General features: G+C 41.0%; 1 protein-coding gene across 2 annotated transcripts in view; it reads right to left on the bottom strand.

The window, feature by feature from the left end:
* Positions 1 to 22,520, bottom strand: part of PLEKHG1 (pleckstrin homology and RhoGEF domain containing G1) — a 140,081-nt gene extending 117,561 nt beyond the window's left edge. The window contains exons 1-2 of one of the 2 annotated variants that reach the window (XM_063329291.1): positions 22,284 to 22,520; positions 9,579 to 9,663 (exon numbers count right to left, since the gene is read on the bottom strand). The gene's annotated coding sequence lies outside the window, so the exon portion shown is untranslated. The remainder of the gene's footprint in view (positions 1 to 9,578; positions 9,664 to 22,283) is intronic. The other variant, XM_063329292.1, reaches the window with a different exon arrangement.
* Between the last annotated feature and the right edge of the window lie 264 nt (positions 22,521 to 22,784).

Raw genomic sequence — 22,784 nt, 5'->3', positions numbered from 1 at the left:
ATTTTGTCTTTTTCCAAAGTTAATTGTCAGCAAAATTTACACACAAACTCAACTATTTGCTTAATTCATTTGTTATAAAAATTACTAGTTAAAACAGATTACCTGTAACTACTAGCTTCAAATCTCTGAAGCTGAAGATTCAGCACATTTCTCCAGGGAAGTAAGTGAACCGCTCCACTTTTCAGAGAAGTAATTACAAAAACATGATTTTCCTTTTCCAATTTAAGCATGTATTAAAACTGAAATAGATAATAAAGTCCATTTCAACCACATACATGATTTGTAGGGTTTTATTGCAGTTCTGTTCTTTTTTCCACCCTGGAAGGACTCTATCAAAGATCTACTTTAACTGATGCAGCAGAGTGCTTATTTGGCAAGATTATATGAAGATACCAAGTGAAATAAAGGTTCTCAACCTTTCAACTGTAATAAAGGGGAAAAAAAAGATGTATTAGGCAGAACACTAAAATGCCTTACAGACTCAGAACTGGAAGGAGATGGCACGTGGGTTCCCCCAGTGCCCGATTATCCATCGAGCAGCATTTTACGCCCCACTTTTCCTCTGGGCTGCCCCAGGAAGGCTGTGCTCCGCTTATTCCCAAGTGTGACCCCAGTGAAACCCTATGTCTGAACAGCATGAATTAAGCACTAACACTTTATATAGAGTATGAAATACACTTTGGAAATCTTCCACTTTTTAATTCATCCTATCATATCAAAACACCATGGACACTGGCATCTTCAAGACATCTAGCATGAACAGCATCTTTGGAAGTACAGGTTTGCAATCCTGGATTACCATATAAGAATCACCACAGCAAAACGATTTGTTTACTTTTAGTGGTAAAGATCAACGTCAGGAAGTACAATACTATAGAGATATTAAAATATTTGTATTGTATTAAGCCTATTTATAATTAAATGTATGTTTATCTTTTGCTTTCCACATAAACAGAATGAGGTATGCATTTTTCTATCAGTACTGCCAATTCATTTTAAGGAAAACCCCCAGGTACTAATCTCATTTCCAGCAAGGAGGCAGCAGGCTTGTGCCCCTCACCTTGAAGACCAATACCCAAACAAGCAGGGAAGGAAATTGCTCATGCAGGGGAATTTCACGCCTCCCTCACTGATACAGTTATTTACACTAAAGAATTTACTTAAGTATCTATATCCTTACGTCTGATAAGGGTACAGATAAGGCAAAATATGATATGACAATATCAAGAAATGTACACTACTCTCGGTGTTGAAAGGCTGTAAAATGGCTTTATGAGAATCACCGTTTCGGGCATTTAAACTACATCTCGGGTCGCAACCTTGGTCCGTGGGATGAGCAGCAAGAGGGATGAAGAGCTGAGGATCCACCTCATTATCACACGTGCCCTGTTGCACCACAGCAGATGAAACACAATGGCACTTGTGTGGGGCTCCTCCAGTCCCCACAGTAAAAAGCAATTGGTTTTTTTGCATCTCATCGCTCCTGGGGCATGGGGGAAACAAATCAAGCTGTTTTCAGGAATGGAGAATAACTGAAAACAGAAATTCACACTGAATGGTAAATTCGGTTGGTAGGGCTGCTTCTCACTCCACTGGTTGAGCAGTAAGCTTCCACCTATGGAAGACAGTCCTCTCACATATACAAAAAAAAAGAAAATAATTACATGAATTTTATAGTTTCATCCAGCTTTTGTTTCTCTGTTCTATGCATAGTAACAATACAGATATTAAGGTTAGCGCAAGCGTGTTACCACAGGCGTCACTACGTCTCGAAGTCTGCTGGACATTAACAACCCAGCAGATGGTCATTACTCCACACTCCCCACCCTCCATCATCATTAATTCAGGAGCAAACTCATTTCAATGGGCTAGCCCTAATTTATAAAGAACTCATTGTCCTGGCCAAATTAATAGCTTTAGATCTTGCATTACCAGATGTGCTTCAGAGAGACAACAACGTTTTAAATTATAATGTGCTGTTTAAAGTCCATTTCAGTGTCATTTCTCATAAATATTGGTGTATGAGGCAAACTTTAAAACTACAAAGCTATTCCCAAAATAAACACAGAAAACACAGTATTTTTGGGTTAGATTCTAGATAGATTTGGCACAAGCGTTCTCGATTATCCTGCAACCCACTTGATCAAAAGCTCTCTCCTCTGAGGCTAAGAAGTGGCATGTAGTCTTTTGAAAGGCTTCACTTCACCCTGAAGATTAATAAACCCTCAACATTGGCACATCCAATAAAGAGACAGGGAGTTAGGGTGCCTATTACATATGCCAGACAATAATAAGTAATAGGACAAATCAAATTTATAAGAATTTGGAACAGGTCTGAACTTCCTTGATACGTGATCAGTTAGAGTTTTAATACATGTCAAAGGGGGAACAAAAAGGAATAGAGGGAATCATTTGTCATAACTTGAGTCACATTGTGTCTGACATTTGTCAGACTGTTCGCATTAAAACAACGGAAGAAACTTTTCCATAGGAACATTTGCAAAAATGAACATCAATACACAAGAAGCAACTAGCAAGCTATCTTTCCAAGTTAGGGAAAAATAAAAAGTAGAATTTTGAAAATATCAATGTTCTTTCTGAGGAACTGGTAGAGACCGTTGAAGGATTGTAATGCAAATCAAAATAATAATTAAAAAAAAAAAAAAAAAAAAAAAGAGAGAGACAGAGCTTTCCAGAGAGACAGTATTCACTTCAGATTTAAGTTTTTCCATGTTATTTTTGCATGGAACTGAACCACATTTTCTCACAATCCTCTATCCCAAAAACTTCTCTTACTGATAGTTTAATTGAAAACTGTGTGAAGCGTTCCGTTTTCACTAGATTGCTATTTTCCAACAAAATATTTTTGGCTGAAAAATTCCTAATCAGGCTTCACTTTTAAAATCATTTATCAAGCATAACATTTCATAAAGCCCAATGCCTTTCCTTACTTAAAAGGCTACAGTGTGTATTTTGGAAGAGATCCACTCACTCTCATCCTGGCCCAAAACAAGTAACATTAGTGTTTAAACCTGTATGTATGGAGGGTATTTTTCCCAAGTAATCTGTTTCCACATGGAAGAAACAAAACATAACAATTATGATTTTAAGGTCTTTCTAGTCTACCTTGAAAGCAGGATTAGCAACTACATCTCCAATAATCTTTAACCTCCGTTTGATCACAGAAGACTGCTTATCCAGATACAAAAATATACAACTATCTTTACTAAGTAACTTCATACATCACAATTATGTAGTAAATAAACACAATCCAGGCTGGATTTACCCTTGAAGTACAGTTTACAGCCATACCTGAAGGAAAGAAGTTAGGGCTGAAATGTCTGCAGCGGTGACAAACACACTCTTGGTGACAAGAGAGCAAGGCAAAAAGAGGAATATTTTCTTTTAAAAAGAAAAACAAAGGAAGGAATCAAAATCATAGTTGTGTCTTCTATCAAATTCCATACTGGTATAATTTTTCGTTACAAAAGAAACTCACGAATCGAGAACAAAATAGCATTTGATGTACTGTAGTTATGCAACTGAAGCTAAGTATGCAGAGCAGGGGGTTTTCTTCGTGTATTAAAATTTTTTTTCAAATTCCTACATAACGTAACTAATAAAAATATTTACTTTTACAAAGGGTCAAGTAGACAGAAAATAATTCTCCCAGAAGGAAACCAGATGTTTAGTATCTTCAAAGTGATGTTTGTGCTGATAAAAGGAGTAGCTAATCTTTCTTCTAGAGGTTGAAGTTCTTGCTGAAGTTTCTTTTACTGAATAGCTATGTATCATGCTTTAATAATTATCTGCCTCAGCAGAACAAGTATTTTTACATTTTTAATAGGATTTTGGTTTGTGTGTATAGTCATCAATGCCTCAATACTCAGAGAGCCATCTTCGAAAATTGTGTAAAACAATCTATAGTCCTGCTCTAAGTCACGTATTGCACCTTTAGAAAGAAGTCACATCTGTTCCATAATAAAAACATTTCTATATAGCAATTTGAATACATTAAGTCACACAAATATTCAAGTGTTCCTCATGAGTCATGCAAGAGGTGCAGAATAATACATCAATGTAGTGCTCAGAACTGCAAAAATCTCAAGTTAACAATTTACTATCTTTCTTAAAACTTACCATAATGCATTAAGACAGACATAAAATAGGATTTACAAAGATCTGTGCAAATAGATTTCAACCAATTGTGTGGGTTTTCCCTGTATTACTTAGCTGGTACCATGACTAATATTTAGCTACAACATAAAGCTTGACAACAGATGCAAGGTAAGTCTGAAATCCTATGGGGATAGGCTAAATGCTTAAAAGATTTTGGAGGCACGAACAGAGTCTCTGCACATCTCACTCAGAAAGCAAAAGGATTATTTAGGTGCTTAAATTACCCTTAGACAAGCCTACCCGCCCTCCCCACCCCCCCAAAAAAAAGATGGACCAGCTTTATCCCTAGAAAGAAGGAAAAAAAAGCCCAAAACCTACCCAATTTAGATTTACTTTTTTTTTTTTTATGGCACCTGTTTTTCCATTTTCTGAAGTTTGATCTGATCAGGGAAAAGCAGCAATGACAGAAGCTTAATCTTGTCTATGCTGGATAATCATGCTGTTGATTACCCCGTATTGTCCGCAAATTTAACTGTGCAGGTAGAAATCAGATGAAAGGAAGGGTGACAGTTTTGACGCCCGTTTTGCCAACACCCATAAGGGTATCACTGGGGCATTACTTCCAGCATGATTCATTTAGGGTATCACGAATTTTGTATTGAGCCATGTTGACGTTCACCAACAGCGCAGTATATTCTTGCTCACTTTTCCCATCTCCAGTGGCCATGTGCATCTGTTATTTGAAAAACACATTTAGCTTAAGGAAGGCTGTAAGCTTCCAGCTAAACAGCGTGGTATGGATGCAAAGCTGTACATTTTCAACACCTGTTAAGTGATGGAGATCCTCTCTTAAGAGGGCAGGGACACAGCAGCTGTTGGCATCGCAAGTGACAAGAAAGGGATGGAAACATACACGATTTTATCTGACACGTATCAGAAACCCACAAGAAGGAGGGCAGCACTATCCAGTGCTCTAACTTTAATTAACCAGCTTCATCCAAGCTCAACATAAACCCTATCAGTTTAAGTACCAAAATATTTAATCTGTGCAAAAGCAGGGTACTGGCACCTTGCTCATGAGAAATGCTGCAGTTAAACACGATAAAAGCAAAAGAAGAAACAAAGGACAACAACGTAAGCGGTAAGGATTCAGATTTACACAGCTCTTACAATTAACAGTTTTTCAAGCATTTTGTGTGGCAAGAGAGAACACAAAGGTTCCCTGTAGAAATACTCAGTGTTTGCACGGAGAATGTCCCACTTTCACTCACTCCTTTGTACTACACACCTCAGAAAGAATGAAAATTGTGGAAAAACTGCGGCTGCTGTGATGAAGACGACAAGCTGTGATACACTCCACTACCATCCCATACCTCTTTCACCCAGCTGCTTTACTGGCCTCTCTCTACCATTTCTCCAGACATCTGCCTTCCCCACCTTCAACCTTCAAGTCCCCTTCTGCTCTCAGGCCAGACCCTTTCCCATGCATCTGTCCCCAAAGCTGCCCCCTCCACAGTCCATAAAGCCAGGTAAGGAGCTTCCCCTGGCTCCATCCCAGCCCCTCTCCAGGAGGGCAGAAGCCCCCCAGGGAGCTCCCCAGCACTCCCCAGAGTTACGCTGCAACACCTCAAGCAAAAGCTGCGCGAGCAGGAGATGGACAATGATGCCCCAGACTTAGAAACTGCACCCTAGAAATTGTAGCGAAAGCAGAGTGAATGTTTCAGCTTTCGGGTCCTTGGGTATGGATGCTATTTTGTCTCTCCCATTCCCCCGCGGAAGCCACCTTCAGCATGATTTTGGGGTGTTACACCTACAACACAGTGACTGTACTATGAAGACAGGACTCATTACTTATACCATGCAACCAAAACGCAGTACATCCCTGAAGTCTTTGCAAGATTTCTTTTTTTTTTTCTGTAAAATACACTCATTTAGAAGGTATAAACAAGTCATTCTATTCCAGCATGCAATTTGTTTTTCTGCTCTGGGTACACCTGTGACAAAGGAACAATACCGTCACATGTCACCCATAGCCCCTCTGTTAACTAGTCCTGAACAGGAAAAAAAAAAGTAGTCTTCAAGACAGTTTCACTGCTGTACAGGATGCTCACCAGAAAACAACAGATGTGCTATAATCACTGCTGCCCATTCATTTCCTTTCTGTCAGAAAGAAAGCAGCAGTCATCAATTAAGAACCCCTATCTACTGGACACAAAAGGAAGTATACACTTTTCCTTGGTCATTTGACCGTAACAATAGGAGATGGCAGCGGGAAAGGACGGACCACTCCGAGCAAGCATGGGGGGACGACAGGGGTGAGTGAGCTTGTCTTTTTGGATTTTTTTAAAAATAAAGATCAGAATTTTTACTCAACATCTTCATATGAAAGTGTTTAAAAATATATCACTTTGTGATTTATAAATAATAAAATCCTAATTATATGATTCCCGAATTTGTCCAGACAACTAATTTAATCTTTTTTACAGCAGAAAAATCCCAAACATGTGAACTGACAAGAGAATTAAGCAGCACCTGGAAAAGATGTTTTACCAATTAACAAAGCTTTTTTTAAATAGTTATCATGATTTTTATGAAACGGTTAGTCTAAATGTACTAAGTGTTTAGACTTTTGATATGGTACTGGCATAAATTATTTGGATTAAGTTTTGTCAGATCTGTAGATCCTTCTGTTAAAGACCACATTCACTGGTCAGCTTCATCACCGAAACAGAATGACAGCTTTCATAAAGCTGCCAACAACAGAAAACCCTAGAGACGCACTTCATATTATGTCTGTTTCAGTCTGACTATAATCAGCCACAAAGGGTTTTGGGGAAACTTATTAAAAATTGCTAGCCTTAATTAAGGTATTAGGCCCTAATCTAGCATGCTGAATTAAACCCCGAATATTCCCATGGATACCAATGCAACCGCTCTAAGAACCTGGTAGGAGCTTCCCGCAACAGGAGAGGTTTTACAGGCCTCCACATCGCAACTGACCCCCTACTTGTACCCTGTACCTCTGCCCCATCGCATACCGAAAATAGAACTGCCTTACAGAAAAGCTCACACGTGGGCACGCATCATTCCTCTCCACCCCCACACAGATTTGCAAGCCCTCAGACCATTAAAGACACAGCCTAAACAAAGCATTCAGTGATGCACAGATGCTCCAGGAACTTTTTTGTGTGGTGACTTTGAACATAAACACACTGCGTATTAAAACTCATCCGGAATTGTTAGAACAAAGTATATTGATCTGATGTTTCCTTCTCTGCTACAACAGATGTCATGATTTTAAGAGCTGATGAAGCCTATTTTCATTCTTTCCAAAGATTAGCATATTCTAAACACCAACTTACTGAAACAATTAAAAACACACAATATTGTTATACAAGTCAATGGATAATAGCAAAATATAAAAAAAGTTTCATAAAGTGTCTTTCCCACCACCCGCAAAAACACTTCAGAATGCAAATATTCTTAAAACCTCCAGGTTTAAGTCTGGCACATGAAGTAAATTTGGCAAAACTACTGGTGGTTATTTGGTACAGAGTTAACATCCATCCCTCAAAGCTGTATCTGCCCAAACCATTAAGCAATTCTTTTTACAGCACACCACTCCTCATGTTTTAGGTTTCCTCCTTTTTCCCATGAAATGAATTCCTTAATAAATGGACTTCATCTAGTCCTTGAATGCCTTATCCTGTTAGCTGATACATTCCCACACGCTCCAGGTTTTGTTGATACAACAATTTTCTGAAGCACTTCACAGTGAATGCTTGCCGGCCAGGGATCCCAGGGAATCTTAGCAAATCCTCTGCCTCTTAGGACACAAGCACAAGCCACATTATCTCAGCTTTCAGAAAATTCGAGTCTGATGGTCTGGTTTAGCTTTTCTATTCATCACGAAAAACACATTGAAATCACAGCAACTCAAAACCAAGGCCAAGCAGCACAGTTGAAATGAAATGGAAATCAGGGAGGGGGGGGCGGAACTTGTGCAAGTAATTAACTTTCTAAGGTCACTAGGCAAATACTTCACATCCATTTGGATATGCACAGATTTCAAGCTAAATAAATAAAATTATTTGCTGTGTGGACCCTGGGAATGTACAGCCCATCCACATATGTGGATAAAAAAAAACACTAGTAATTAACTATCCGCAAATAACACAGGCAACTAGTGTACTGAATTTAGGTCAAGCCAATTATTTTTCTCTAATGTATGTTAAAACATGCAACCTTATTCAAATCTTGCTATTTTTAGAAAATACTAAAGAAGAATTTCTGGTCTTTCCTCTCAGCCCCTGCAAAATGTTTTCCTACTTAGAGAGGCTGCTCTCCCTAGGATCCAAAGGAAAGTAAGATCTCGCTAATGTTGGTCAGATGCTACACTGGTTTCAGCATTAGCACTGGAAGGAGTGAAGTAGGTTATTTCTAAGTCAAGTTTTCCAAATACCAGTGTCTGTGCCGTTACCCACAAAGCCCACCACTGAATACCCACTTTCTTCAGAGAGAAGAAAAGATTCTTTTGGGTTGGCACCAGGACTGAGGAGGAAAGGAGGGAGAAAGGGACCTTGCCTAAAGCCATCTTCTTATTTAATATTTTCTGTAGAGTCTCCTGCCAGCCCTATCATGAAGATTCCTGGCATGTCAATTTGTTTCAGATAATCAAATGAGTGAAATCAGTTATCAGTTATTATCAGTTACATTTCCACGGCATCTAAATCATCTTTTCCTACGCTCTCAAGTTCCCCAGGTCCCCCAAGACTTTCAGGTAGTGAGAATACATAAACAAAATTAACCCCCTAAAAAAAAAAAACAATGAAAGATCAATTTCTTCTCAAAAGGACATATAGTAACATAGGAAATCTCAGGAGAACACAAAAGTCCCAGATCTCCCCAGCCCCATGGAGACACCATTGTTTCTCTATGAAAGTGGCACTTCTACCTCCAAAAGGAGGGAGTCAAGCAAACAAAGAAAACTTCAGCTACAGATCTTCAGCAAAACTTCAGTTACAGAAACAGGTGCTAAAACTGAAGTCTTAACCTCCCCTAGCTGCTTAGGTGCCCCAAAATTTTAATTTAATTAGCATAAAACCTTGATTAACCTGGTCTAGTGGGAGGTATCCCTGCCCACAACAGGGGGGTTGGAACTAGGTGATTTTTAAGGTCACTTCCAACCCAACCCATGCTATGATTCTGTGATTCTCTGAAAACTCCAGTAGCGTGCACATGGAAAAACCCCACCGTCTTGGCTAACCAACATTTCAGGCCTATACAGTACAGCGTCCTATTGGGAATTTGCATTCTAAGCAGTCTCATGGTTAACTTGAGGCATGTTCACTGAACACCAACAGTAATCACCTCAGCCAGAGGCACAACAAACATCATCTTTTATTTAAAAGAAAACTATTTAAAGTTAAATAATAATATATATATAAAAAAAAAGTTACCTGGTAGAGCACTTGCCAAATAAATCACTGTTAGATCAGGCAAACTGGAGTCGCTTTTCCTTTCCTCTGTTGAGTCTCTGGCATTCTGCAGGAAGGAAGGTAGAAATTACGGAATTGGAGAAAGAATAAAAGGGAGCACAACTCTGCAGCTCAGCGGGGGCCCTTGCTCGCCCCCGTTTATGCCCTCTGAGCCATGCTCACTGTACTGCCTGCCCATTCTGCCTTAAAGAGCAGCTGAATAAAACATAGCACGGGCTGAATCCGGTTCAGACAGGCTAAAGGGTCAGATTTTGAATAGGAATTAGACACTAATGTGATTCTGAAAATCCCATTAAGAGTCTTACCACCTCTCTGAGAGCCTACCTACATATCTTTAAAAATCTAGATCAGTCAGTTTGTCTCTGGTTGTGGTGCAAGTCTGCGGCAGAGCAGGGAAGTGCTGCCGGGTTCCCAAGCTCTACACCCTGAAAGCTTCAGGCCATGCTCCTTCTAGAAATCGTTAGCCTTGATTTTAAACTTAATTAATGCCTAGAAACCTCTATCCAAATGAACTCTCGCTTCCCTGGTGAGCAACAGAAGGACAAATCTCTAGCTGTTAAAGCAAAGCAGAGCCCTGGGTTTCTTTCTGAGATCTGTCTGGTACCTGCATCTGATCTAGGTATTTTCATGAGGTCAACAAAGAATGATAAATAGCCAAATGAAAATATTGTTTCTTCTACCACTTCACAAAAAGCAAGTATTTAGATACAGCTGTGGTGCAGCTTTTGCTAGCAAAATTTTTAGCCTACCTTGAAGCCTAAAAAATGCAAGATTCTTGATTTAACGAGGGAAAGAACTAATTTCCTTTGCTAAATTTGTAACCCTTTCCAGCTTCAGAACATCAACTGGAACATCAACCAGGAACTGAACAAGGATACCTTTTTTATTGTATTCATTTCTCTAAGCCATTGCTTTACGTTTGCCTCTTCCAGAGGACCCCAAGATTAATTTACCTCTCCTTCTTAGCTATTTCTGTGCTATGGACTCAGCCAAAGGTGACAGTGAAGAATCCACAGAAACTGAACATCAAGTGTTCTTGCTCTGAGCTTTCATTCTTGCTCTGAGCTTTCAAGAAGCTATTGAATGTAAGACTGGATTTTCTTTTTTTTTTTTTTATATCACCATAAGGCCTGTTTATATACTTGGAGTGGAAACAGTGCACATTCAGCTGCAATTGATTTCCTGTATGGCAAAATACCTCAGGCATTCAGCTGGCTGGGAACACTGCGGAGGCCTCTTACCATCACCAGTTTTTTGAGACCAGGAAGCTCTGCCCCATGCTTGTTCTTATGCCAGAATAAACAGAGTCCCTGCTGAGCATCCAAGTTAATTTGGTCTAGGAGAACCAAATCATAAACAGGCGAGATTTTATATTTCAAAAATCTATTTAAAAAAATATTGGTCTACTTTCAACTTCAACAGTAATACAATCAATTCAATCTTCCTAATGTGGCATAATGTTCATCTACAGATGTTTTTTAAATACAAAAACACCGCTCCATCTGAGACGTGTCTTTTTTTAAAAAATGAAATATTAATACGTTTTCCCTCATCCAGTTACCATATTTACAGCAATAAATCAACACTACAAGGCAATTTCACAAATTAAAAGACTATATTTTTCCCCTTTTGGTATCACTGAGTGACAATTATAATAACAATTTTATTTACTGCATTTAGTTTTTTTCCGTTCATAACAGAATACACAGAATAGCCTCCACTAACATGTCTATGAATCTGAAGAAGGAAATACGTGCGTAGTCTTACCAGGTTCCTGTGATTAGACTGTAACAGTTGTGACATTCAAATGCCCAACCACCTGACTGTACCTCAGATTGTAAATTAAGCGAAACGAAAATACAAAGTGAGCTGTAATTACCATCCTACTTTCCATTCAGTCCATGCAAGTTTCCTTAGTCTCAAATCCTCCAGAGGCAAAGGACTCCATTTCAACTGCTAGAGAAAGTCGTTTCTTCAAGAACCCTAGAAAGAGCCAGACTGGCAACACAACCACAGCCATTTAAATATACACACGTACAAGTGTACATATGTATGCGTGTGGATATAAATATATATATGTATATATATATATATATAAAAAAATAAATGAAAATCAGGAAACCAGACAGTCTTGAAGAAGCCTAAAATTTTTAGGGGGACATTCTTGTTTGATAGAAGCTTCACTAATAACAGCTTCTTAGTTTCAAAGTAAGATTATTGGCCTAAATCTGAGATCTTCTCTAACTCCCAGAGCACCCAAGGGCCTTTCAAATCCGCTGGATTGGTGACTTCAGACAGGGTCCTAGAGACACATCCAAATCAACTAAAGCACAAGCTATTGGATGCTACAGAGTGTTCTATCGACCTCCTTTAGCTTCTCCAAGAAATTTTTCTACAGATCTTGCTATTGTCATACTACATAACAGAACAATCCATAAGGAAAAAGAATTTTGCATCCTGTGAATTTTTTAACCAATTCAGCTGAATTAAACAGTTTATTTCTCAACCCTCAATGTAATATTGCACGTTTTGCACTAGAAACACTATCACAAAGAAAACACGTGCATGCCTACTTAAAGAAATTGATTAACTAATATACTGTCAATTGTCCTACAATTTCTATTTCATCTTAAAAATTCTTGCATGATTTAAAATAGCCTTAGTTAATCAATAATTGTCATATATTTCTAGACTAAGAATGCAAAGTTTTTTATTATTTTGAAAAAATACGTAGGATTAAAGCATCAAGTGAGTAGCAGTTTAAGAAGCAAAAACCCCAGAGAAACCTAGATTCAGATATTTAAATTGACTTTAACTGTAATGACTGACTGTCCTACGAGAAACATTCTGGTACCTGGAGATTCCACTGTAATGTTGAATGAAAAGACCAGAAACTTGAAAACTGTCTTTCAAAAATCATTCAGTAAAAATCAAGGTTCTCTTTCTCGGTATACTCTGCATGGGAGGCAATTAAAATGATTTTCAGTAAAAGGATGGGTGGTTTACATTATTCTTTTAGAAGTCTCTGAGATCATCTTCACCTCGGTTTTCCTAAAAAGTGTAAGTGACACACAACCCTTCTGTGCTACATACTAACGGTCCTGGACTGCGACGCTCAGCAAAAGGCTAACATTATCATTTTACTCCAATAAACTGGTTCCCTCAAACCATGGGTTTAAGTTTTGAAATCTCTGCTTTTTAAGAATTTCCCTACCCTGCTTCTGCTAGGGGAAAAGACCAAAATAAGTCAAAGCCACCCAACTACGCATAATTGTGTTCCACAAACTTACAAGTGGGAATCTGCTTAAATTACAAGTAGGGTATGAAGACGTTGTTCCATTCATTATCATCTCTGCTCTTATCTGGTCCCCAACCATACTAACTCACATCTCACATCTAGACAACTCCATCCTTGCAACTTGGATCATATTGTGTATTTGACATAATAAAATGGTGTCAACACATACTGTAGTATTTTGAAACAAATACTCTTGCAAAACAATTCCACATACTGATCCTCTAAAAAAAGCTGAGAATAAAATTATTAATATAAGTTCATGTGTGTTAGACAGCAAACCACTGTGCAGGTTTAATCATCAGTGACAAAGACTAAAGTAAGAATTTATTTGACATGATTTTTACCAAGTTATGTGCCAGTACATAAAGCCCAACTTTTCTGGCCAAGGAAAGCAGCTTGCCTATTACTGCATCAAGGGAAGGCCACATACTGTAGCACCGTCTCATTGCGTGATGTAACTGTGATGGACAGAAGATGTGCTACGTCCCAAGGAAATGGATTCATTCCATGTGCAATCAGCTGAATGCTTTCCCAGACGTATTAAGCTAATTTCACGGGCTAAGTATATGCAGTGCTCCTAGAGTTTCCTTCACTCTACCCATTCACAACAGTGAACAATACAAAGGCCGAGTTGAATGAGAATGTCAACAGCTAAGAGTGAATCTTCGCCAGAACTCCTCCAAACCATCCCTGGTATGACCTCAAATTGTCCCCAGGAAGGAAGTCAGTGTTGGGCAAGTATGGGCATAGACAAGTAACTCTGACCCAGGTACCAGAACTAATCACCCGATGATATGACTCAACGTTTATAATTAACAAATATGAGAAAACAACACGGTACATTTTTCTGAAATTGCCAGAAGACAGCCATCACCGATCCTCTGTTAAAAACAAAAAGGACTCTTCATGCAGAACAGGCATTGATTTAAAAAAAGAGCAAAAGGGGAAAAAAAAAAAAAAGACAAAAGAACCATATAGTGGGCAGACTCCTCATCACTACAACACAGTGGCAATGAAGAGGCACTCAAATGGCCCTGGCACCCACACCCCTCTGGAAGCTGGAATAGCTGCATGACGCACACAGCCAGAGTGGGCAGATGAATCTGTCGGGTATGTATGGAAGCACTGTCCCTTAGAGATGAAAGGGACTAGAAAGCAACCGATCTTCAGTGACAAAGGCTGATGACCACCTTTTCTTCTGAAGACAGCAAACCAGATAGTTGTGGTTGTTTTTTCAGAATTCTTCCTTGAAAAGCAGACACAGCTCCTATCCTATCCAAACAGCATGCAGTGGGGTGTGGAAAAAATCCCTTCTCCTCCATATCCTACCTGTGCATATCATAGGTTCCATCACATCGAAGCTTCACCAACAAAGGGCAGAAGAAAAATGCCTATTCTGTTTTGCTTTGACCTTGTGGGAATTTGAGTCAGTGCCTACACTGTGCTTTGGATGAACAAAGTGCTTTGGAGGGGCCTGCATGGTAGAGGAGCCAAATCAGTTGGGTGCTTTTGACAACAGGGGTGGTTTACTGACAGGACCCTCTGCTGCAGAGTTGCAGGAAGAACCTCTTCAATGTCACTTCTTTTGGTTCTGCACTGTGCATAGCAGCAGCAGGATGGCTTGGCTGTGAGACTGAAGAGCTCAAGGGACATTGTCAGCATGTACAGCCATGACCGAGGAAGCACTTCTGTGTTGGTAACAGGCCACGCTACCAGAAGAGAGTGACGCTGCAGATAAAGTGACAAAGTGCAAGCGGCAGTAATGGAGATCACCAGGCTGAGTCACGAAGCAAGAGATCAGCTCTAAACTCTGCTCAGCACAGCTTATGCCTTGGCAAACCACTCCGTCCTTCACACAAAAAAGAAAGATGGGGCTTTGTTGACATTCTAGTCTACGTTTCCCTGCTGGCAGACTTTACAAAAGAGGAAAGTGATTCCTGAAGGGAAGGTCTGCAGAAAGCCTGGTCCTTTTCAACTGAAAAATTTGCCTAGAACTGACTCTCCTAGCATACAGGCATCTCTGATACCAGTTTAGGAATAACGTCACCTAAAGGAATGGAGGAACAGAAGCAGGCAAAGATACTACCCTATAAATCAGAAAGAAACCTTGGAGATTAAATGGTCATTGATGCCCTCAGGAATTACTTGGTATCTTTCACTTAATAACAGATCACAAAATTCTACAGTGGCTTACCAAAAAGCCTACACTGTGCCTTAGAGAAGTTAACAGAGTTCCCTTAGAAATCTGGGGAAAAACTCACAAGGTTAAATGAGTTCAAGTACAGGAGAAGGAGATACTGGAGACGATACCCTCCTACCACAACAAGACATAGGAGACCTCACAGCGTAACCAACCTGACCAGGCAAGGATTGTAAAAGGTTACATCCAGTGAGGAGTGTGGCAAGTCAGCCTGACTGCCCGCAGGACAGAGACAGCAACTTCCTCAGGCAGCAGGAGCACAAAATGACCGAGACAGACCATATCTGAGATTTGTGACTTCAGACTGATCTAACATGAGAGAGACTGACAATTATCAAAGACTGACAGAAAGGAGAGATTACAAACTTCGGATGCTGGTAGCATATGAGAGAAGGCAAGCTGTCTCTTCAAATGCAATGATGATTCATTGTTAAATACATCTTTGTCTACCATTCAAATAGGCTAAGACTGCTGATTCTTAAGAGAAATTACTGTTTCTGCATCAGGCTGGAGTCTATGATGACATCACTCAGACACTAAACTATGACAGCTCTCTGAGCAACTGCACAAGGTATGTTATCAGGATAATGAGAAGGAATTGGAAAGTAAACAGTGACAAAGCTTCACAAACACTGGAGTGTGAAGCCTGCTAATCTCGGCAGCAGCAAACCTGCTTGCAAGCTAAAACGACGTTCCTGCTGATATTAACTTCATTGCAGTTTAAACAGCAAGTGGAAACCTTTGTGCACACTGAAGTGATAAGATTACAGACTTTCATAATAAGTAGTTCTTCATTTTGCCCATCTATTTTCAAAATTCTTCACAAAGAAGGGACTATAATTTTTCCTTCGTACCAGGTATCAAGGATACAAAACACGATGTTACTTTAGATTGAAGTACCACAGATCAGTGGCAGCAGCAGAAAGCAAGCAGTTCATCCACTGTATTTCTGAAATATATTGGGACCTCAACTATGAGCCTGAACCCACTGGGATAGACAACACAAATACAAAGAATAAAAAAAAAAAAAAACACAGCAAGTTAATACTGGCATGTAGAAATCACAACAAAGCTGCAGCAGACACTGTATCTAATCTTAGGGGACATGCAGGGGGGTAAACATTGGTAAATACTTGAACAAAGAAGAGTTTACAGGAGGTTAGCAGGGAAAACTTGCCTGTGTTTACAGATAACTCCACCTAACACAAGCAGAAGCATGGGAGAAAGTACAAGCGCTACAGCCTATGCACTAAATCTAGGAGATAAAGACTACTCATGGGGGCTGAGGAAAGGCAGAAGCTGACCTTGAAGCCCACACCCAGATGACACTGCTGAAAGATGTCAACCGTGACGGTGAAAGGAAGCTGGCTGTTACGCTGTCCCTGACAGTGCTCCTTAGGGCAATCCAAACAGCCTTCTCTTTCCTGAGCTAGGTATCAAGGTTTTATCTACAACAGCTCTGAGTAAGTAACTGGGCAGGTGATTCAATCGCTGTTCCCGTGACACCCTTTTTTACCTCTGCTCAATACTTCCTGTGAAAGGATGCATGCATCCTATCAGCAGAAAACACTATCTGCACGATACTAATGCCTGGGGCATGATCCCGAAACGTCTGAATGGATATGAACCTTCAAATAGCTCAGTGTTAACATCCATTAAGTTCTCTTTTAAAACATCTGGGCAGGGCTCACATGCAAGTTTCTACAGAACACATGCTTATGGGAAGAGGCTTGGCACCACTCGTACTCTGAAACTCAATGACAGAGCAGGCAAGCAAGACTTATAGGATTCAAAGATAATTAGCACTGCTTCAGAGTCACAAATTTGCATGGGGAACAGCTGCCAGCCCACGCTATACCTGTTCACTACACTTCTAAAACACGCATGCAGCTTCCACTAGCATAACCACCCATGATCCCACAGAGGACTAGGAAGCAGGACTAGTGGAGCTCACGCTGTGGAAGGACGGAAGAAAACAAGTGATATGCAACAAGTCTCTCTTTTAGATCAAACTTTAAACCAACACCGTGCTTTGTATTTTCACAGCAATGCTCTGTATCACGATTAATGAGAACACAGGCAGGAACCACCGTATTCAGGTCCTTCAGCAGCTGACAGTGGTTTTAAGCAGATTATAACTTTGCTTGGACAGCTGCTTCTTTCAGGCCTCCTCGATAAGCATCAGTAGCTTTTCCCTCCATTTCCTTCCCCGGTCCACCCTGACTAGGCCCCTTTCTTTTCCTGCACTTGCAATCAAATTTGCAGTTAGACCTATTTTAGGCCAAGTTCATATAAACTTGACTTGGTGAATCAGCCTAGACAGACCTATTTGACACAACAACCACAACGACAAAAAATATTCATATCCTTAAAGTGACTTGAGAAACTTTTAACACTGTAAGATAGTTTATCAAACACACTCTCCTTTGGAAATTGAATTAACACAAACAGCCTTTGCTGAAACTTTAAGTTATTATTTAATCAGCTCACATTCATCTCTCTTGTCTTCTTAACCTTACTTAAAAGGCTCCCGTTCTCCCAATCGTCGTGGTCACCACTGCACTGGTGATGTGCCTGAGACTGACTTTACCTCTTCACTCGCTCTGTTCCTGTTCCCCGCTCAGTTTTGTGGTTCTGTCTGCTCATTCTGATGTCCTTCTAAAGCCCCAAGTCCTGGAGCCACGACATCTCATGGGAATCTCAGCTCTCCTTTCAAAAAAGAAGTTGCTGTGCATTATAGTTAAAACAAAAGAACTGGAAAATATGACTTTAATAGGCTTAAAAACCAAAAGGAACTGAAAAATATTACAAGATTAATGGTTAATAAACCAAACACACAAGCTTGGGAAGTCTGAGCCATGACTGGCTTGGGGAGGACATTGGTTGGGATTGGTGATACAGCACAACTCTTTAGATGGTTTTGGTTCTCATTGGTTTTCATTCTCCCAGAATGAAAGGCATAATCAACTATTAAATGAGCAGCTATTAGAAATGCTTTGAAAAGCATCTTTAAAAAAGGAGGGGGGGAAAGGTTTCATGTCCTCTGCATTCTTAGTTTACAAGAATAACGCTTTCTTCCACTTTTTTCCCTCATGGCCAGTCCTGCAAACTAAAACTCTTTCTGTGTAACCACAGTAATGCAGGTTGGTTCTCAAAACAAAGCATTCAGCAACACCTCTACAAGTCTTTCTGCCACTCCAGACTTTGCTGAGGGCTGCAATAATTTTTTCCCCCCTCTTAACACTACAAAAGCAAAATGCTGCTTAGAGTAAGTAGCGGTAAAACATCTTCATTGTCCCCACAAGCAAAAATTCCAGCTCATTGTAAGAGGACCGCCATATATAATCACAACTACTCCAGATATCTTCAGTAGACATTATATTACTAACTTGCATTTTTTCATATGCCATCATTCTATCTTCTATGCTATATTCTAGCTAAATACCTGTGCACTACACTTGGCCTCTTAAGAAATTTATGGCAAAGTAACTTAAAGTTATAACCGATTTAATGTGTCAATAAAACGTGTTTCTTTAACAAAGCAATCATCCTTCTCAACACATTACTGAATACAAAAGGGAATGCACATCAGATTAATTCCTTTGTACTAATTTATAACTGCCACAACTTTATACACGTCTAATCTGAGAAAAGTTTCTAATCAGAGTCCTGCAAACGTCTCCCTTTATCATCAGATGGGATGTTTCAATTATTTCATGACCCAGTGGATCTGGTCCTATGGACTTGGGGTACGTGACAGGGCCATGCTGAGTGTCATCTCCAACTGCCACCCAGCAACATGGCACCTCTCCACGACCCCATCCTCCAAAGGCCAAGAACTGCAGCTCTGGCTTGTCTGGGGAGAGACTTAGTGGTGCCCAGCAATCGCTGGAGTGGCAACAGAGCATGAGGGAAACAAACAAACAAACAAACAAATAAATAAATAAAAATCAACAGCTGAATGAGTCTTTGGCATACTTTAATAAGTGTGCTAAGGAGCTGTTAAAAGATTTGTTATTTGGGATTTCTTTTAAAATAAATATTTAAGAGAGAAACCCAAAAAACCCATCCATTCTGAGTTTACGTATTTTGTAGCATGTTTCCCTAGGAATTGTTTTGGTTTGGGGTTGGTCTTTTTTAAAGACAAAGGGCACACTTAAATTTTAAAGACGATACTTCTGTACAAAACCTGTTTTTTAATAGTGGTATCTCAGGCTAGTCTGCAGAAGTATTCTTCAAAATTGCAGATTTTGTAACTGTGTTCTTGTTAGTCCTGTCTTTGGATTGATCTCAAAAGTACTCACCAGAGCCTAAAAGTTGTATGGGTGATGCTATCACAGAGCTTCAGCTACCTCTGTTACCAATACACTTTTTAGTGAGGTAAAATGACAGAAGCTGCTATCACAATGACAGTTCTGTTAGTGTTATATAGCTACAGAAAACAGATCACCTTTGCACGGCAGAGTTTGCATTCAAAAATAATAAAGCACTACTTCAAGTGTGTGCCTTCATCAGTTGCTATAACCCTATCTAGTTAGCAGGGCTTAAAAAGCCTTTCCTGAATTGGAGCCAAGAAATCACAAGTGTAGGAAAGACAGAAGACGACAGGTATATGGCAATCCAAACAAACGCACATGGGGAACCTTTCAAACAGGCACACTGCTCCAAATGACTTAGCAAAAATACTAATATCAGTGCCACATGAAAAATTGCATCAGTGAAAGGTTCAACCATACCAGCCTATACAGATAACAGTAGCAAAAAGTACCACAAACTCATGACTTGCCCAAATTACTTATTAAACAAGTAAGCAGTTATTTTTACTTCTCAGCTAGCTTTAACCTTTTAGGTAACAACAAAAGTTTAAAACAAAATAAAAAAAAAAACACCCAACACAACCTCACAAAAAAAAAAAAAAGAAAAACACCACAAGAAAAAAAACCCAAACCAACAAACGAATAAAAACTAACCCAAAAAAAAACACCACAAAAAAACCACACCACACAGGAAGGTGCCAAGAGCTCAGCTGGTTAACTCCAAACCTTTTCTACTGGGCAAAGTCTATACCAAGGCCTTGCAATCAACCCCTTTAAGCCCAAGGTATGTCTCTGGACAGTTAACTTGTATTCTCTCACATCCTGCCCAAGGAAGGAGGAGAACACATTTGCAGATGTCCTGAAATCATGAGAGCTGCCAACAAGCTAAGTTCACTACTTGAAGATTTCCAAAGCTGTGCATTCTTAACATCTACCCTCACTTAAAAAAAAATCAAGTCAATACCGTCTTTGCAAGATGTTATCAAGACTATAACTTACAAACCAATTTGACTACACACCAATTTTTTTCTTTTTTTTTTTTTTAAGTCATAACTAAAACAACAAGAAGAACGACACTTTGACACCTAGTGTTAGAATCATAACATGCCTTTGCAGGGATGCATGCAGTCATACAGCTACAGGTTGACATTGTTTACCTAGGGCCCTCCTAAGTTTATGAGAAAAAGCCAGCATTCCTGTAAATGAACGCATTTAAAACTGAAACTTTTATCGGAGTGCTTTGCATCATTCCTAGTTTACTAACTGAGAACAGAGGAGAAGCAGAGAGTCAAAAGTTTAACAGCTAAGCATCTGCACGGACCTGAGAACAATACCAATATTCATTAAGAGGCCGATCTCAAACTGCCATCTCATATTTTCAAGACAAGCGCACTATTAATACATTTTCTAACCTTAGCATAACTCTTATGTTTTCATCTCAAAGCACCCACACACACATTGGTAAAGAGTTCCCAAAATTACGACAACTACGTGCCACTCACACTAAAAAAAAAAAAAATTTAAAAATAAATCTCAAGGAAGCTATATATTGTGCCTTGCCAGCCACAGTGAATTGCACAGCCAGGAGTTGCTACAGCCAGATTTAGCTTTGTACAAGCTAACAGGATTCCTTTATAAATTTAGCTAGAGGCACGGGCAACAAACGCTTGTGGAAATTTGAACCGCAGTTCTCCAGCAGCAAAGATTGTTCCCTCCAAGAATGAAACAGTAGCAAAAGAAGACTATTAGTAGGCTCTTATTACGCAGCTTTCAAAACACCTATAAGTCATCAAGTTCTCTAGGCAGCATTATTAAATTGCTGAAGTACCAGCAACATTAAAAGAAAAAAGCCGGGCCACAGCTGTTTCAGAGCCTGCCAATTAATAATTAAAGGAGGAAAAAAGCCAACTAAAGAGAGACCTTATTGGAAGCCAGCTGAATGTACAGCTAAGTTTGTTTCAGGTCCTTCTCCCTCATACTTGGAGCGCCGTGGCTTGTGAAGAAAGAAGGAAATGAGCATCTCAGGTCTGTCACCGCCAACCGAAGGGTGAGCTCTGAAGGGCTTCTCCTTCAACAAGAGGGACAAGAACTGGGACACGCAACCCACAGAGCAGGGAAAAGGCAAGGGCCAGAGATGAGGAAACGCATCCAGGGTCCCACAGGACGGCAGGACATTGCTCTGCCCCGACTGCCTCTCCCTCATCTTCCCACCCCAGAAGAAGCGTTCTTGTGACTTAACAATAAGATCAATCATATTTTTAACCCTCTTTAGGCTACACTTACCACAAATCAATTAACGTTACTTTAAACCCCCCAAAATTGAGGGGCTCGTTTGGAAACGAGTTTTCCAGAAGACACAGGTTTGCTGAAGTATCTGCACAAAACCCGAAGCGCCGTGCAATTTTACCATGCGTTAATCAAAACACCTCCTCCCTCCCCAAAAAAAAGACTCGATGGAAGCTTCAAGACCTCGACCGAGCCCGGCGTGCAGCCCAGGCTGCCCCTTCGCTCCGGCCCAACACAAAGAGCTTCGGTGGGCAAAGCACGGAGCAGCCGTCTGCCGCCGGAGCCCCGCTGCAAGCCCGGCGCCGGGGAGCGGGGCGGGGGGCGCCGGGGCTGGCACAAAGGCTGGGGCCGCAGCACGCCCGCTCCCCGGCAGACCCCCGGGGGGGCGGCAGCTGGGGCCGCCGCGCCCCGCCCGGGTGGTTTCAGGGGTTTGCAGGGCACCCCGCGGTGCCTCACCGACCACCCACCCGGAACGCATAGCCCCCCACACCCCCAACCTCCACGGGCCGAGCCGGGAGCCGCCGCCGCCGCCCCCTCCCCGGCGCGAACAAAGCCCCCGCGCTCACCGGCGGCAGCGGCCTCTCGCCGTCCTCTGCCCTCGCACACCCGCTCCTCCTCCGTTCAAAATCCAGGTGCGGGACGGGGGGCGCGGGCGGTTACTCCCCCCCCGTCCCGTAACTCATTCAGCGGCGGCGCCGGGTGTCCCCCTCGCAGCGGCCGCGCCCCGGCTCCCTCCGTCCGCTCGGGCTCCGGGCAGCGGCTTAATCGCCAAACTTCCTCCTCCTCCCGTCCGGGCAGGGGAGTCTGTGAAACTCCCCTCCTCCATGCAGCTCCCGCAGCCGAGCCGCTGCCTCAGCCCCTCCCCAGGGAGGCCCGGCCCGGCCCCGGGCTGCAGCTGACTCCGCTCCCCATCTCCTCCTCCTCCTCCTCCCCCGGAGGCTGGGAAAGCGGGGAAGAGAGATTAACCACTCGGACTTGTCTCTGGAGCCGAGCCAAAGAGAGCAGTCGGATTACAGCCCCGGGAAGAAGGGAGGAAAAGAGAAAAAAACAAAAAAAAAAAATACAAA

The sequence above is a fragment of the Chroicocephalus ridibundus genome, chromosome 3 (genome assembly GCF_963924245.1).
Source record: "Chroicocephalus ridibundus chromosome 3, bChrRid1.1, whole genome shotgun sequence".
Lineage (NCBI taxonomy): Eukaryota > Metazoa > Chordata > Aves > Charadriiformes > Laridae > Chroicocephalus > Chroicocephalus ridibundus.
This window is presented reverse-complemented; position numbering and strand designations above follow the sequence as displayed.